Consider the following 16,891-nt stretch of genomic DNA (forward strand, 5'->3'; position numbering starts at 1 on the left):
GTTCCTCTCAGGGTTCTTCCTGTAATTTTCAGGGAGTTTTTCCTTGCCACAGTCGCCCTCGGCTTGCTCAACAGGGGTTTTTGTATCTGTTGGTCCTGGATTTTGATTTTGTAAAGTTGCTTTGAGACAATGTCTATTGTAAAAAGCGCTATATAAATAAAGTTGACTTGACAAGCCTCAGAAATTTTTATGAGACAAAGATGAACCTTTACCAATGTGATGGAAAGGCTAAAGTTTGGAGAAATAAAGGATCTGCTCATGATCCCAAACATACAAGCTCATCTGTGAAACACAGTGGAGGTAATGTAATGGCTTGGGCTTGCATGTCTTCTTCATTGATGATGTCACGCATGATGGCAGCAGAACAATGAACTCAGAAGTCTACAGAAACATTTTGTCTGTTAATTTAAAGAAAGATGCAAACAAACTGATTGGGAGATCCTTCATCATGCAGCAAGATAATGACCCAAAACAAACTGCCAAAACTACAAAGGAGTTCATCAGGGGCAAGAAGTGGAAGGTTTTGGACTGGCCTAGTCAATCTCCAGACTTAAACCCTATAGAGCATGCATTTTACCTGCTAAAGAGGAGACTGAAGGAAGTAACCCCCCAAAACAAACACCAACTGAAAGAGGCTGCAGTAAAAGCCTGGAAAAACATCACAAAAGAAGAATGCAAAAGTTTAGTGATGTCAATGAGTCAGAGGCTTAATGCAGTTATTGCAAGAAAAGGATTTGCAACTAAATATTAAGTCTTATTCACTTTAATCTGTTTTAAGTTGATGTTACTTTTGCTCACAAGAAAAATGGGTGGGTTCAGACAAAAGGTGCTATCTTCTGAACTGTGTATCAGATCCAGATGTAAATACCTGGAAATAAAAGCTGAAATGTTGATCTTTTGTCTCATATTCATCTTTTAATGTCAAACCCAAATGTTTTCAGTCTACAGCAAAAATAAAGGGATTGGCCTCACTGTTCCAATACTTTTGGAGGGGACTGTATAAACACAGACATAAAGCTTAATTGATTCACTCCCTGAACAAACAAATGCAAGTAAACAATAAACATCAAACATGAACAACGATGTGGTTTCAAGGTTGGGGTCTTCAACAAACGACCCTGTACTAAGCTAGAAAGAATATCTAGCTGTGGGGGAAGGTCTCTCCAACCCACTGTGGCATCCAGAAAAAAGAAAAACCGACAAGTCTCTGTCCACCATACAGAGAAAATTTCAGTGTGTGTTCCTCCCGTGTATATTTTACTGTCATTAAGGGAAACAATAGTAAAAAATGTATACTGAACTGAAGAATCACAGCGCATTATATATTTCCAAGTAAGGAAAATAGCGTCTTTTAAATAAAGTTACATTTAACTTATATACATTTCTAAGGTTATTCCAACCTTATTACTCTCCTGAAGGGGGCAGGGGCTGTCTTCTAAACGCAAGTAGCCTCTCTTGGATATTTTGTCCTCGCTCTTTGCATGCTCGCTGCTGTTTCCTCCCTCCCACCGTCTCCCACATTGAGCGAGAGAACTGTTCAGCCAGGGACTCTTCTGATGTGGTCACGTTGATAGGGAAGCCTCTGTCTCTCATATCGTTAGTCGCATCCTCCACTGTGTGGTACAGCTGCGTCTCATCCTCGTAGAACACGTAGTTTAGCAGGGAACAGTGTTTGGTAACGGAGTATTTTCATCGGAGTATACTCAGGGTATTCTTTACGTTTCTGTAGTACTGCTGGAGGGTAGACCTGATCGAAATATATAGGCCTCCCATTCAAATTCACCCTTTCTGTCCCCACACCTTGCGAAGAAGCTCTTCTTTAGTTTTGTATCTGAGGAATTGAATTATTATCGACCGTGGCTTGTCCTCGTTACTCTCGGGGGTCTCGGGGCGAGTGTGCGGTGTACTCTCTCAATATCCAGCTGAGTGGTCGCGGGGAGCTCGAATGTTTCCCGAAGTAACTTAATAATAAACTTAATAAATTCCACCATAATTGTCACTTCCGCTCCCTCTGGGACATTATATACAGTGGGGCCAAAAAGTATTTAGTCAGCCACTGATTGTGCAGGTTCTCCTACTTAGAAAGATGAGAGAGGTCTGTAATTTTCATCATAGGTACACTTCAACTATGAGAGACAAAATGAGAAAAAAAAATACAGGAAATCACATTGTAGGATTTTTAAAGAATTTATTTGTAAATTATGGTGAAAAATAAGTATTTGGTCACCCACAAACAAGCAAGATTTCTGGCTCTCACAGACCTGTAACTTCTTCTTTAAGAAGCTCTTCTGTCCTCCACTCGTTACCTGTATTAATGGCACCTGTTTGACCTGTCCACAGCCTCAAACAGTCAGACTTCAAACTCAACCATGGCCAAGACCAAAGAGCTGTTGAAGGACACCAGGAAGAAAATTGTAGACCTGCACCAGGCTGGGAAGAGTGAATCTACAATAGGCAAGCAAGTCGGTGTGAATAAATCAACTGTAGGAGCAATTGTAAGAAAATGGAAGACATACAAGACTGTTACGTGCAAGTGCTGCACGTATGTTTTTCTTTCCTTTTCTTTTGCTTCTACCTAACTTCACTAGGTGCAGAATGGAGCCTATGAAAAGAACGCCGCTATTACTCCGTAGCCAATCCGCGTTTCCTGTGTTGTCTTTGGAGGCGGGTCTTCGAACATAAAGGCACCAATGGAGACGGAGCTGAGGAGGAGCACTACAGTTAGGCTGAGACTGTGTTTGGGAAACATGCTGAATTGTTTAGACCGCAAAACGGCGTGTAGTAATGTAGATAAGTTATATTTTCAGCGTGCTCCTGCCGATTACTTTTTATTAAAACCGCTTGTAGTAATGTAGATAAGTTATATTCTCAGCGTGCTCCTGCCGATTACTTTTTATTAAAACCGCTTGTAGTAATGTAGATAAGTTATATTCTCAGCGTGCTCCTGCCGATTACTTTTTATTAAAACCGCTTGTAGTAATGTAGATAAGTTATATTCTCAGCGTGCTCCTGCCGATTGCTATTTGTGTATTTTGGCTCATTTTGAAAACGTGAAGCGTGGACAGGCAAGTTACACACACACATACATGGTAGTAATATATGAATTGTTTAGAAACACTAGGTTACAGGCTGATGCCACTTATGTATTTTTGAGTAAGTTTTGGTTAGGCAGTTTAGTTGTTTTGTTCTTTTCTTTCTTTTGGCACAGTCTATAGTCCACCTTTACTTTTGAGTCTAAAATGTTGTTTTGAATTTTAGTTCTATATTTGTATGCAGCAGCGAAATTGGATTGTTTAAATATTTGACTTTGTTTGTGTAAACCTGTAAAAACTCACTTATGTTATTCACTTTCTAAGTAAAACTCGAACACTTATTGCTGACAATCATCACCGTTGTGATCTCTCTCATTTATTTACTTATTTATTTACCTTTTTGTCAAACACACAATCACATTGTTACCTCCTCCGTACCCCTAGTAATAACATCTTTTAGAGGAACGTAACAAGTGGGGGCTCGTCCGGGATATCTGATCTATTTTGTTAATCCAGGGTCAAAATTATTTGTGTGTTTTGATATATTGCTGGTTTCATTGTGAGTTTTGCTTAGGTTAGTGTACTAGTGTGTGAGTAATGGCTACTGCCAGGTTTAATTTAGAAGATTTTCTAGCTAGCCCCAGTCTTGATGCACTGTTTTGCTGTAAAAAGGATGAATTAATTAAAATTGCTGGTCACTTCAGTCTCCCTATATCAAGGGCGTTGTTAAAATCTGATATTCGTAAGTTAGTTACAGATCGTCTGATGGAGGTCGGAGTGCTGACTGCAGATCCTGTGGTAGACACTACAACGGGAAGTATGTTGTCTGAGCAAACCTTATCTCCTGATGGGGAAGCTTCTACTGGGCTGGAGACGGTCCAGGAGTTGGAGGCACCGGGGGTCTCTGAACAGCCACGCACACCAGAGAGAATGGGAATGGTTTCTGAGTCTAAGGTAAGAGCTACTCTACCTCGGTATGAACCGTTATCTCCCACTACTTCTCACTCGTCCATGAGTTCTGTGGAGAGTCGAATTAAAGTGCGGTTGGCACGTCTCCAGTTAGAAGCTCAGGAAAAGGCTGAAGCTCGAAAATGTGAGTATGATTTTAAACTGGCTGTACGCAAAATGGAGCTAGATAATGAGAGGGAAATTAAATTGCGTGAGCTGGAGCTGACGTCAAGGGAGCTTGCCTCAGTTCCAACATCGCAACCGGTTCCTCTCGCACATGCTACTCCTTTTGTTGATACACAAACCCAGTCTGTGGCGCCTTCTGTGTCTACTGAGTCTGAGTCGCATACCACCCCATTTGACCTAGCAAAGTATATTTCTTTAGTACCTTTGTTTAGAGAAACTGAAGTGGACACTTATTTTACTGTTTTTGAAAGACTTGCTACCACCTTACATTGGCCTAAAGATGTGTGGGCTTTATTGTTACAATGTAAATTACAGGGTAAAGCACAGGAAGTATGTTCTTCTCTGTCTCTTAATGATAGTTCACAGTATGATATTGTAAAAGCAGCAGTATTGCGTGCATATGAGCGTGTTCCAGAGGCATATCGGCAAAACTTTAGAAATTATAAGAAAAACGTCACCCAGACATTTGTGGAGTTCGCAAGGGAAAAGGGAACAATGTTTGATAAATGGTGTTTTGCAAGCAAAGTCAGTGATTTTGAATCATTAAGGCAGTTGATTCTTTTGGAGGAGTTAAAAAATTGTATGCCTGAACGGGTTGTAATGTACCTAAATGAACGTGCTGTTACTACGGCACCACAAGCCGCCATTTTAGCAGATGAATTTGTGTTGACACATAAGCAGTCTTTTAAAACAGTTAAACCAACACAAACCTCTGAAAATCAGTCAAAACAAGTTGGTCCATCACCTTTGCGTAGTGATATTAGAGTGTGTTATTATTGTCACAAGCCAGGACACGTTGCGGTAAATTGTTTGGCTTTGAAAAATAAACAGGAGAGACAGAATAAACAGAGTGTAAGTTCCAGTCAGACAAAAACTGTTGCACTTGCTGGTTCCTTGTTTTCTGAAGGCGTACTTGATAATTCTGATATAGACTTGTGTTATCAGCCTTTTATTTTAAAGGGCAATGTTAGTTTGGAAGGGGACACTGATGTTAGGACCATTAGAATCTTAAGAGATACTGGCGCTGCACAATCTTTTATCTTGGCTGATGTTCTGCCATTTTCTGCCAAGACTTTTTGCGGTTCATTTGCTGTGTGTCAAGGGCTTGACATGAGTTATATTAGGGAACCATTACATTTTGTAAAGTTGAGTACTGATCTGTGTGCTGGTATGTTTAAAGTTGCTGTATGTTCTGCTTTACCTGTAAAGGGTATTGACTTCATTTTAGGAAATGACTTGGCAGGTGGAAAAGTTTTACCCATTTTAGAAGTTCTGAACACTCCACAGATTACCAGTAATGCATCTGGAGCTGGTGGGGTTGACATTTATCCTGCCTGTGTGCTCACCCGCGCTCAGTCTCACAAACTGGGAAAGGTTGTGGATTTGGGAGAAACATTTTTATCTGATGATAAATGGTCTGTTTTATGTCCTGAAGGTGTTCTCAAGTTAAATGAAGAAAGTGAGAAGGGTGAGTGTAATTCCACTGAAACGCACATGGAGTTGTCTGTTGACCATAATAAACTGGTAGAGGCTCAAAAAGCAGACACCGCTTTAAACAAATGTTTTAACTTGGTTAAGCAGACAGAAGTTCCTGATAAAGCAGTTACATATCTCATTGACAATGACGTATTGGTTCGTAAGTGGAAGTCTCGTAAAGATCTAGATGAGGTTTATCAAATTGTAATTCCCACCGTTTATAAAACACAAGTTTTATCTTTAGCTCACGATAGTCCCTGGGCTGGTCATTTAGGTGTCACAAAGACATATAATCGTATTCTTAAACATTTTTTCTGGCCAGGAATGAAAACAGATGTTGCAAAATATTGTCGTTCATGTCATGTATGTCAGCTCACGGGTAAACCTAACCAAACTGTTCCACTAGCCCCCCTGTGTCCGATTCCAGTGATGGGTGAACCATTTGAGAAAATCCTTGTTGACTGTGTGGGACCCTTACCGAAAAGTAAAACAGGTAATCAGTTTTTGCTTACTGTCATGTGTACCGCCACACGTTTTCCTGAGGCTGTACCTTTGCGTAAAATTACCGCCCCAGTTATAGTTAATGCTTTAGTGAAATTCTTTTCTATTTTTGGATTACCTAAAATAATCCAAACTGATCAGGGTACCAATTTCCTGTCAAAAGTCTTTGCTCAGGTTATGCGAATTTTGAAAATTAAACATGTAGTTTCTAGTCCTTATCATCCAGAGTCCCAGGGTGCTCTCGAAAGGTTCCACCAATCTTTAAAATCTATGCTGCGTCGTTTCTGTTTGGACACGGGTAGGACATGGGATGAGGGGGTTCCTCTTGTTTTGTTTGCCGCCCGTGAAGCTGTGCAGGAATCACTTTCTTTTAGTCCAGCTGAATTAGTCTTTGGTCATACTGTCCGTGGTCCTTTGAGACTTCTCAAAGAGTCCTTTTTGGCCACAAGTAAGAAAGATCCTGTACCTGTGCTAGATTATGTCAGCAAGTTCAGAGAGAGACTACATAAAGTGTGGGAACTTGCTAAAGATAACTTAAAATTAGCCCAAGAAAATATGAAGAAAACTTTTGACAAGAAAGCTGTTGTACGCTCGTTCACTCCTGGTGATCAAGTTTTAGCCTTGCTGCCAACTCTTGGTTCTTCCCTCTCTATTAAATTCTCTGGTCCGTATGTGGTGAAAAGGAAAATCAGTGATACAGATTATGTTATCAGCACTCCAGAGCGTAAGAAAAGCACTAGAGTATGTCATATTAACATGTTGAAAGCTTATTGTTCTAGGAGCACCCCAGTTGAAAAGGCAGAATCCAGTATGTTTCCAGTAGCTATTGTAAGTACTCAGCTTGATGTGGCTACTAATCTTAATGATGGTTTGAGTTTCCGTGAACCTGTTCTTTCTTGTGCTAGACTGACTAACTCTCAAGCTTTATCTGTGTTTACCACTAGTCTAGGTCATTTGTCGGTGGAAAAGCAAAATGACTTGGTCAAGCTGGTTCACGACTTTCCTTCCCTATTTGGTGATGTTCCTTCTCAAACTCCTGTATTGCAACATGATATTAAGGTAACCTCTAGTTTCCCAATCAAACAACATCCTTATCGTGTAAATGCTGCTAAGAGAAACATAATGAAAAAGGAAGTAGAATATCTTTTAGAACATGGATTTGCTAAGCCCAGTATTAGTCCTTGGAGTTCACCTTGTCTACTAGTCCCCAAATCTGATGGAACCTTTAGATTATGTACTGACTATAGAAAATTGAACAGTGTTACTTTGTCTGACTCTTATCCTCTTCCCCGCATGGATGATTGTGTTGACAATGTAGGTGCAGCACGTTATGTGAGTAAGTTGGATTTATTAAAAGGGTACTGGCAAGTTCCATTGACCCCTGAAGCTTCTAATATGTCAGCTTTTGTAACTCCAGACAACTTCCTGCAGTACACGGTCTTACCATTTGGTCTAAAAAACGCTCCTGCTACGTTTCAGCGACTTATTAATATTGTAGTTGGTAATGTACCAAATTGCTCTGCATATCTAGATGATCTTGTTGTTTATTCATCTGATTGGAGTAGTCACATACAAACACTACAAACCCTTTTTGAACGTTTAACCAAGGCTTCTCTTACTCTTAACTTAGCTAAATGTGAATTTGCTAAAGCTACGGTTACGTATTTGGGGAAACAAGTCGGTGGAGGTCAGGTACGTTCTTTAGAGGCCAAGGTAGAGGCAATTAGGGAGTTTTCTATTCCACGCACTAGGCGTGAGCTTCGTAGATTTTTGGGTATGGCAGGCTATTATAGAGCGTTTTGTAGGAATTTTTCATCTGTGGTGGAGCCTCTCACAAAGCTACTTAGCCCCTCTGTACCTTTTAAGTGGTCTCCTGAGTGTGACCATGCTTTTCAAAGTGTCAAAGTACTCTTAATTGAGACCCCTGTTCTTGCGGCCCCAGATTTTAGTAAGCCTTTTCAGCTGGAGGTCGATGCCAGTGCTGTCGGTGCCGGTGCGGTGCTTTTGCAGGAGGACAGAAATGGTGTAGCACATCCGGTGTGTTATTTCTCCCGAAAGTTTAGTAAACACCAGTTGAATTATTCAACTATTGAAAAAGAGGCTTTAGCTTTATTGCTTACCCTTCAGCACTTTGATGTATATGTTGGTTCAAGTTCTGTACCTGTTGTGGTTTACACTGATCATAATCCTTTGGTATTCTTATCACGTATGTATAATCAAAATCAAAGGTTAATGAGATGGGCTCTTTTGATACAGGACTATGTGCTGGAAATTAAACATAAGAAAGGTGTACATAATGTTATTGCTGATACCCTTTCACGTGTATAGCCATGTTGTGATGTAATTTTTTTATCAGCATCGCAAACTAACTTTGCTCTCTCTTTTGGAGGGGCGTGTTACGTGCAAGTGCTGCACGTATGTTTTTCTTTCCTTTTCTTTTGCTTCTACCTAACTTCACTAGGTGCAGAATGGAGCCTATGAAAAGAACGCCGCTATTACTCCGTAGCCAATCCGCGTTTCCTGTGTTGTCTTTGGAGGCGGGTCTTCGAACATAAAGGCACCAATGGAGACGGAGCTGAGGAGGAGCACTACAGTTAGGCTGAGACTGTGTTTGGGAAACATGCTGAATTGTTTAGACCGCAAAACGGCGTGTAGTAATGTAGATAAGTTATATTTTCAGCGTGCTCCTGCCGATTACTTTTTATTAAAACCGCTTGTAGTAATGTAGATAAGTTATATTCTCAGCGTGCTCCTGCCGATTACTTTTTATTAAAACCGCTTGTAGTAATGTAGATAAGTTATATTCTCAGCGTGCTCCTGCCGATTACTTTTTATTAAAACCGCTTGTAGTAATGTAGATAAGTTATATTCTCAGCGTGCTCCTGCCGATTGCTATTTGTGTATTTTGGCTCATTTTGAAAACGTGAAGCGTGGACAGGCAAGTTACACACACACATACATGGTAGTAATATATGAATTGTTTAGAAACACTAGGTTACAGGCTGATGCCACTTATGTATTTTTGAGTAAGTTTTGGTTAGGCAGTTTAGTTGTTTTGTTCTTTTCTTTCTTTTGGCACAGTCTATAGTCCACCTTTACTTTTGAGTCTAAAATGTTGTTTTGAATTTTAGTTCTATATTTGTATGCAGCAGCGAAATTGGATTGTTTAAATATTTGACTTTGTTTGTGTAAACCTGTAAAAACTCACTTATGTTATTCACTTTCTAAGTAAAACTCGAACACTTATTGCTGACAATCATCACCGTTGTGATCTCTCTCATTTATTTACTTATTTATTTACCTTTTTGTCAAACACACAATCACATTGTTACCTCCTCCGTACCCCTAGTAATAACATCTTTTAGAGGAACGTAACAAAGACCATTGATAATCTCCCTCGATCTGAGTCCCCACGCAAGAATTCATCCCGTGGGGTCAAAATGATCATGAGAACGGTGAGCAAAAATGCCAGAACTACACGGAGGGACCTGATGAATGACCTGCAGAGAGCTGGGACCAAAGTAACAAAGGCTACCATCAGTAACACACTACGCCGAGAGGGACTCAAATCCTGCAGTGCCAGGCGTGTCCCCCTGCTTAAGCCAGTACATGTCCAGGCCCGTCTGAAGTTTGCCAGAGAGCATATGGATGATCCAGAAGAGGATTGGGAGAATATCATGTGGTCAGATGAAACCAAAATGGAACTTTTTGTAAAAACTCAACTCGTCGTGTTTGGAGGAAGAAGAATGCTGAGTTGCATCCCATACCTACTGTGAAGCATGGGGGTGGAAACATCATGCTTTGGGGCTGTTTTTCTGCAAAGGGGACAGGACGACTGATCCGTGTTAAGGGAAGAATGAACGGGGCCATGTATCGTGAGATTTTAAGCCAAAACCTTCTTCCATCAGTGAGAGCATTGAAGATGGAACGTGGCTGGGTCTTCCAGCATGACAATGATTCCAAACACACTGCTCGGGCAACGAAGGAGTGGCTCCGTAAAAAGCATTTCAAGGTCCTGGAGTGGCCTAGCCAGTCTCCAGACCTCAACCCCATAGAAAATTTGTGGAGGGAGTTGAAAGTCCGTGTTGCCCCAAAACATCACTGCTCTAGAGGAGATCTGCATGGAGGAATGGGCCAAAATAGCAGCTACAGTGTGTGCAAACCTGGTGAAGACTTACAGGAAACGTTTGGCCTCTGTCATTGCCAACAAAGGTTATGTTACAAAGTATTGAGTTGAACTTTTGTTATTGACCAAATACTTATTTTCCACCATAATTTACAAATAAATTCTTTAAAAATCCTACAATGTGATTTCCTGGATTTTTTTTTCTCATTTCGTCTCTCATAGTTGAAGTGTAGCTATGATGAAAATTACAGACCTTTCTCATCTTTCTAAGTAGGAGAACCTGCACAATCAGTGGCTGACTAACTACTTTTTGGCCCCACTGTATCCGTAACTTCTCTCTCCGGGATCTCCCTTCCTGATCGATTAGTTTGTTCTCTTGTTGAGTCACTATTTTTATCAGCTTGCCTACTACCTGCTCCATATTTTGGTCTTCTCAATTCGTGTCTCTGCTTCTGCTATTTTATGACTGATGAGAGCAAGCTCAGATTTTATATCCCATAACTGCTGTTTTGCGTCTTTGTGAAAGTCTCGTATTTTTTCTAGCACTCTCGCTAAACTTGCTGTTTCATGTGATCGAGCCTTAGCATTAGCTTCTTCATTATGTGCATGGGTAGATCAGCTGTTTTCTGCATTTTCATTGCTTGGGGATTTTTCAGCTGTGTTTTTTTTTTGTTCATGTCCTTTTTTCCATTCCTGCCCCGCTCTGTGTTATCGAGTATAGGTTAATTTAGATGGTTTCGATGGGAGCAAGTATTCTAGGCTGCCATTCGGGTAGACGACGTAACGGAGTATCTTAATATTTCAATGTTATTTTGACTCAAAAACAAGTGAGGCAATCCCAGAATTCATTGCGCCATCTCGTGTCTCACAGAAAAATAAGCATGGCTGACAATGTAGACAAAGGAATGGAGTTATTTTCAAACTTTATTGATTATTATTACAATCATTATTGATTTTTAACTTGTACCAAGGGGAGATGGTCTATTGACATGTTAGCATGCTGTGCTACCTCAATCCATTGGTTTTAACAGCAAGATGCTAAATGCTAAACATGAAACCCGATGGAATCGCTGTATAAGTATTGCGTTCGAATAACCTGACCTGGTTTTCAAACACACTGACAGTGTTACAAGCACAATAACACATCAAACACTTTATAACTTGGAATCCTCTGTGGTTTTTCTCTTCAGTGTGAACACGCTGGTGAATTTCTGTGTCAGTCTTCTTATTTTTTGAGCCAAAACATGTAAAACACGTGTGTTCACTTCACAGGTCAGTGTGCTGGTGTTAATTAAAACTCTTTCCACACAATTAGCACTGATACAGTTTCTCTCCAGTGTGAATGCGCTGGTGTTTTTTAAGATAACTCTGATGAATAAAACTCTTCCCACACTGAGCACTGATACGGTTTCTCTCCCATGTGAATGCGCTGGTGTTTTTTTAGGGTACTCTGATGAATAAAACTCTTCCCACACTGTGAGCACTGATACGGTTTCTCTCCCATGTGAATGCGCTGGTGTTTTTTAAAAGTACTCTGATGATTAAAACTCTTCCCACACTGAGCACTGATACGGTTTCTCTCCAGTGTGAATGCGCTGGTGAATTTTGAGATAACTCTGTTGATTAAAACTCTTCCCACACTGTGAGCACTGATACGGTTTCTCTCCAGTGTGAATGCGCTGGTGAATTTTGAGATAACTCTGTTGATTAAAACTCTTCCCACACTGTGAGCACTGATACGGTTTCTCTCCTGTGTGAATGCGCTGGTGTTTTTTAAGAGCACTGGAAGAACTAAAGCTCTTCCCACACTGTGAGCACTGATACGGTTTCACTCCAGTGTGAATGCGCTGGTGAATTTTGAGCTCACTCTGTCGATTAAAACTCTTCCCACACTGAGAGCACTGATATGGTTTCTCTCCAGTGTGAATGCGCTGGTGAATTTTGAGATAACTATGATGATTAAAACTCTTCCCACACTGTGCGCACTGATACGGTTTCTCTCCAGTGTGAATGCGCTGGTGATTTTTGAGATCACTCTGTTGATTAAAACTCTTCCCACACTGTGAGCACTGATACGGTTTCTCTCCAGTGTGAATGCGCTGGTGAATTTTGAGATGACTCTGTTGATTAAAACTTTTCCCACACTGTGAGCACTGATACGGTTTCTCTCCAGTGTGAATGCGCTGGTGTAGTTTGAGATGACTCTGTCGATTAAAACTTTTCCCACACTGTGAGCACTGATACGGTTTCTCTCCACTGTGAATGCGCTGGTGTAGTTTAAGAGCACCTAGAGAACTAAAGCTCTTCCCACACTGTGAGCACTGATACAGTTTCTCTCCAGTGTGAATGCGCTGGTGTATTTTAAGAGCACTGGGAGAACTAAAGCTCTTCCCACACTGTGAGCAGACGTTCCTTCTGTTCTGTTCTCTGGTGAGAGAGCTGTTAATGCTGACAGCACCAGAGGACGTCTGCTGATCACTGGAGCTTCTGGTGGGCGTCAGATCCTCATGTTCAGTCTTAATCTTCACCAGGGTCTCATATTTGACACTGTGGGGGGTCTTGATGTGTTTGTGGAGATGATTTTGGGTCGTACAGGAACGTGGACTCGAGGAGCAGCAGAAATCCTTGTTCAATCCTGAAGAAGAAAAACACAAGCTGCTCTTGTAACACCATCAATTACAAACATCACAATAAACACAGAGCAGATCAAATGATTTTCAAAGCTAAAAGTGAAGAGGAGCAAAGACACGGTACTGAGTGAGTATAGAGTGAGATAAAGAGGAAATAACCTCAGCACTTTTACTTTCAATATAGCAACAGAACATATTCACTCTTTTACACGCCTCAGTTATTTACTGGATTATATTATTAATATTATAAATATCATTATTATTATTATCATTACTGATGATAGAAACATTCTGACAGATGAACCATTAATAAATAAAACAAGTTTCATTGCTCAAGATTTGAAACATTCTTACTGAGATCATCTTCATCTTCAGGTTCCTCCTTCTTCTGAGGCAGGACACCTCCAAGTGATTGGTACACTGAGGAGAGGTGTCTATCAGAGGTGATGAGTTCCAGAGGGATTAATGATACTTCACCTGAAATCACATCAACATGTGAAGAAAGATCAACAAGTGGGACTAGTGTAGGGAGGCGTGTTGTTGTTGTTGTTTTAATGATATAATAAATCTTAGTTCCATTAAAAACTTGAGTCCAGACTGGAGTGAAGCAGCACTTCTCCACAGGACAGAACCATACAGGACAGAACGATGTGTTTCCACAGGAAAAAAAAGAGGTTCCAGACAGTGAACTAGCGGGACAATCTGGCACCACAGAATACTTGATTTGTCAGCCCGAACCATGACGTCTGTCAGTGGGCGTGTCATGTTGTACAGCATAGCGCATTAGCAACAATGGCGTCCACTGGTGTCTCGTATGGAGCTTAATGCTGCATTTTTATCTTTGAAACTTCACCTGATTAAATGTTTAGCCAGTTTACAGCTGACATTTTTAAAGTGCATTTAAAAATGTGAACTGTGTGATATAACATGATAAAAGTGACCTGGACAGAACAAAACACGCTTAACATGAATAATAAAGCATGAAGCTTTTTCATCTCCCCAAGCTGCATAAACACACGTGAAGTAAATCCAGTTAAACACAGATACATGTGGTATTTTAGAGTAGATTTGATGTTTATTTCACACAGATGGATGTTCGTGTTGTGGAACTTCAATGATGTTGTATCGCTCAAGTCGAGTAAACCGGCTATCTGCGCCGAGAGTCGCGGTAAAAGCAAAGCGTAAAACGCTTCTCACGTCAATGAAATAAAGAAAACAACAACTGAGACAAACACGTCACGCCTTCCCATCACCAATCGTTAGATCGATGCTTTTTACATAAAAACTAACATCAATAACAGCAGCACAAATGCTCGCACATTATCCACACACTCCGCCATGATATTACTACTCTTAACTCTTAGTAAGTAACGCCCACCGATGATGACGGAGGCTTGGTTCTCAAAAACTGGTGGAACAGAACACCAAGGTTCAGAGAAACCCAAACAGAACCGGTTCAGGAACCATGGGTTTTTTTTGGTGGAAAAGGGGTAAATTGTTCCATATGTACTTACAGCAGAAATCTTCATCTTCAGATCCTTCATCTTTTATATCCATGGGGGCGATGTGTCCCACTTCTGCTGACTGCATTATTAAAGATCTAACATAAAGACACACACACATGGATGAATGGATGGATAGATGGAAGGACAGACAGACAGAGCAGCACATATTTACACATTTCAACAGCTCACAAAGTATTTACATATAATTGCTGTCTGTTTTTATTCATGGATCTGTGGCCAGTGGTAGCTCAGTGGTTAAGGTACTGGACTAGTAAACAGAAAGTTGCCGGTTCAAGCCCCGCCACCACCAAGTTGCCACTGTTGGGTCCCTGAGCAAGGCCCTTAACCCTCAATTGCTCATTGTGTTCCACTCACTTTGTAAGTCGCTTTGGATAAAAGCGTCTGCTAAATGCTGAAAATGTAAAATGTAAATGGATCTGAAAATGTGACGATCTGGTTGGTCATTACAAAAGCAAAATCAAAATAAAGAAACTGTAAAATCACTTGTAAACAAAGATAGAAGAACTAAATGTTTTTTTATGGAAAACAACCTTAAATCGAAGCTAAATGAACTTTATGTTTGTACAGATCAGTAAGAGAGAATCATCATATGTGTCATAAAGTTCACAAGAGCCAATGTGTGTCTCATATGAGAGACGTCGTCCCACCTGCCATCATGTTGTTATTGTCACATGGGTTGAGGTGTGAATGGGGGTTAAACTGCTTCATATGTGGTTAATAATCGCTGTTGTAAGTCACCACCTTTGTTTAAAGATGATCATTCCAGACACAGATGGCCTCCTTTAGTCCTCTTTTAAATCTGCCTTCTATGTCCAAAATGTGAACATCTGTATGCTAAAAGGAGCGTTCCTTCTCCTCCAGGTACAGATGTAGAGCTGAGTATTGTGCTGATGAGATGAATCTGCTATATTGTAGCATGAACTGTGGAGTGATTTAGTCTCTCCTATGTAAAGGTGTGATCACTCCTCACTGCATTGTACATCACACACAACACTGCTCACTTTGTGCTGGAACATTTTGTACTTGGGATGAACCAGTTTCTCTTCTAAGAGTTTTGATGGAGACTCAAGACTATCAGGACCTGAATGACTGAAAACCTACACAGACATGTAAAAAACTGCTAAAAATAAAAAGATAAACATCTGTAAACAAAGCGAAAATAAACTTGACGTGTTTCGAGCTATAAAACCTGTAAGCTGTGAAAGAAAAATAGATGTTTTATCTATACAGCTGTAAAAAACATAAACAAAGCTAAAATAACGTTTATCTTTACCTTCATCTAAAACTTTTAATATAATCAATAAACTCTGAATCAGTCGAATCATTTAGCTGAATCGGTTCAGTTTCATCGGTTCATTAGTACTGAATCATGTGATGCTAACAGTTAGCGGAGTAGCAGTTTGTGTGTTTAAATTAAAAAAATAAAGAGTTCGAGCTACTTAAATCATCAAAGTCATTTATTATCGTTATTATTAATTATAATGTAGTTAACTGAATTGTAATAAATACATTAATAACTATTTTACTTACTGATTCACTTCAGTACAAACGTGTTGCTGCTTCTGCTTCTTCTTCTTGTTGTTGTTTGAACTGAGCTGGTTGATCTACAGCGTTTAGGTTTATTCTCCCCCTACTGGACGGAAGTGAAACATCAGCACCACATTCATTCAATAACGACTCGAACCGCAGTTCAATAGAAATCTAGGCAATAAATTCATTTTAATGGATTCAATCCTTGAGCCGAAACTAATCAAAAGAATTAGTTTACATCTTGTAATATCCTCCTTAATTCTTCTTTCGTTTATAGGCTGATAGTTATATTCTAGCAGTGGTGTATAGTAACGAGGTAATAATACTTCGTTACAGTACTTAAGTAGTTTTTTGAAGTACTTGTACTTTACTGGAGTATAAAAATTTTCGGCAACTTTCAATTTTACTCCACTACATCTTCTAAAGTAATTGTGTACTTTTACTCTGTTACATTCGCTGTATGTAAATTGGTTCCTCGTTACTACAGAATGAAGGTAAATGATGTGAGATGTGTGACGGACTGCAGCTGGTTCGGTGAATCTGCGCCTGTAAGTTAGACGGTGGTTAAACACATTAATGCGCATGTGCAAACGTTTTTTTTGTTGTTTAACACGTGCCATTCAGGGAGTAGATACAGCCCAAAAACGATGATTTAAATACAGCTTATTTTACTCAAATATTTTGATTTAAAATAATGGTTGAACAGATCATTAAAGGGATAAAAGTGCCACACGTTTTGTTAAACTCTCTTGAGTTTTGCTTTAGATTAATTATGCCAAAATTATTTTTTTGTTATTGAAATATACTACCCAAATAAAAAAATGGGACAGTATAGAAAATGCAAATAAAATAGATGCAGTGTTTCTTACATTTACATCGACTCACATTCTAAAAACGTTGGAACAGGAACATTTAGGGCTAGTAATAAGTTAAAAA

At 39.9% G+C, this 16,891-nt stretch overlaps 1 pseudogene; it reads right to left on the reverse strand.

The window, feature by feature from the left end:
* LOC134334881 (uncharacterized) overlaps window positions 1–16,891 on the reverse strand; it is a 169,036-nt pseudogene that overhangs the window by 94,547 nt on the left and 57,598 nt on the right.

The sequence above is a fragment of the Trichomycterus rosablanca genome, chromosome 2 (assembly GCF_030014385.1).
Source record: "Trichomycterus rosablanca isolate fTriRos1 chromosome 2, fTriRos1.hap1, whole genome shotgun sequence".
Lineage (NCBI taxonomy): Eukaryota > Metazoa > Chordata > Actinopteri > Siluriformes > Trichomycteridae > Trichomycterus > Trichomycterus rosablanca.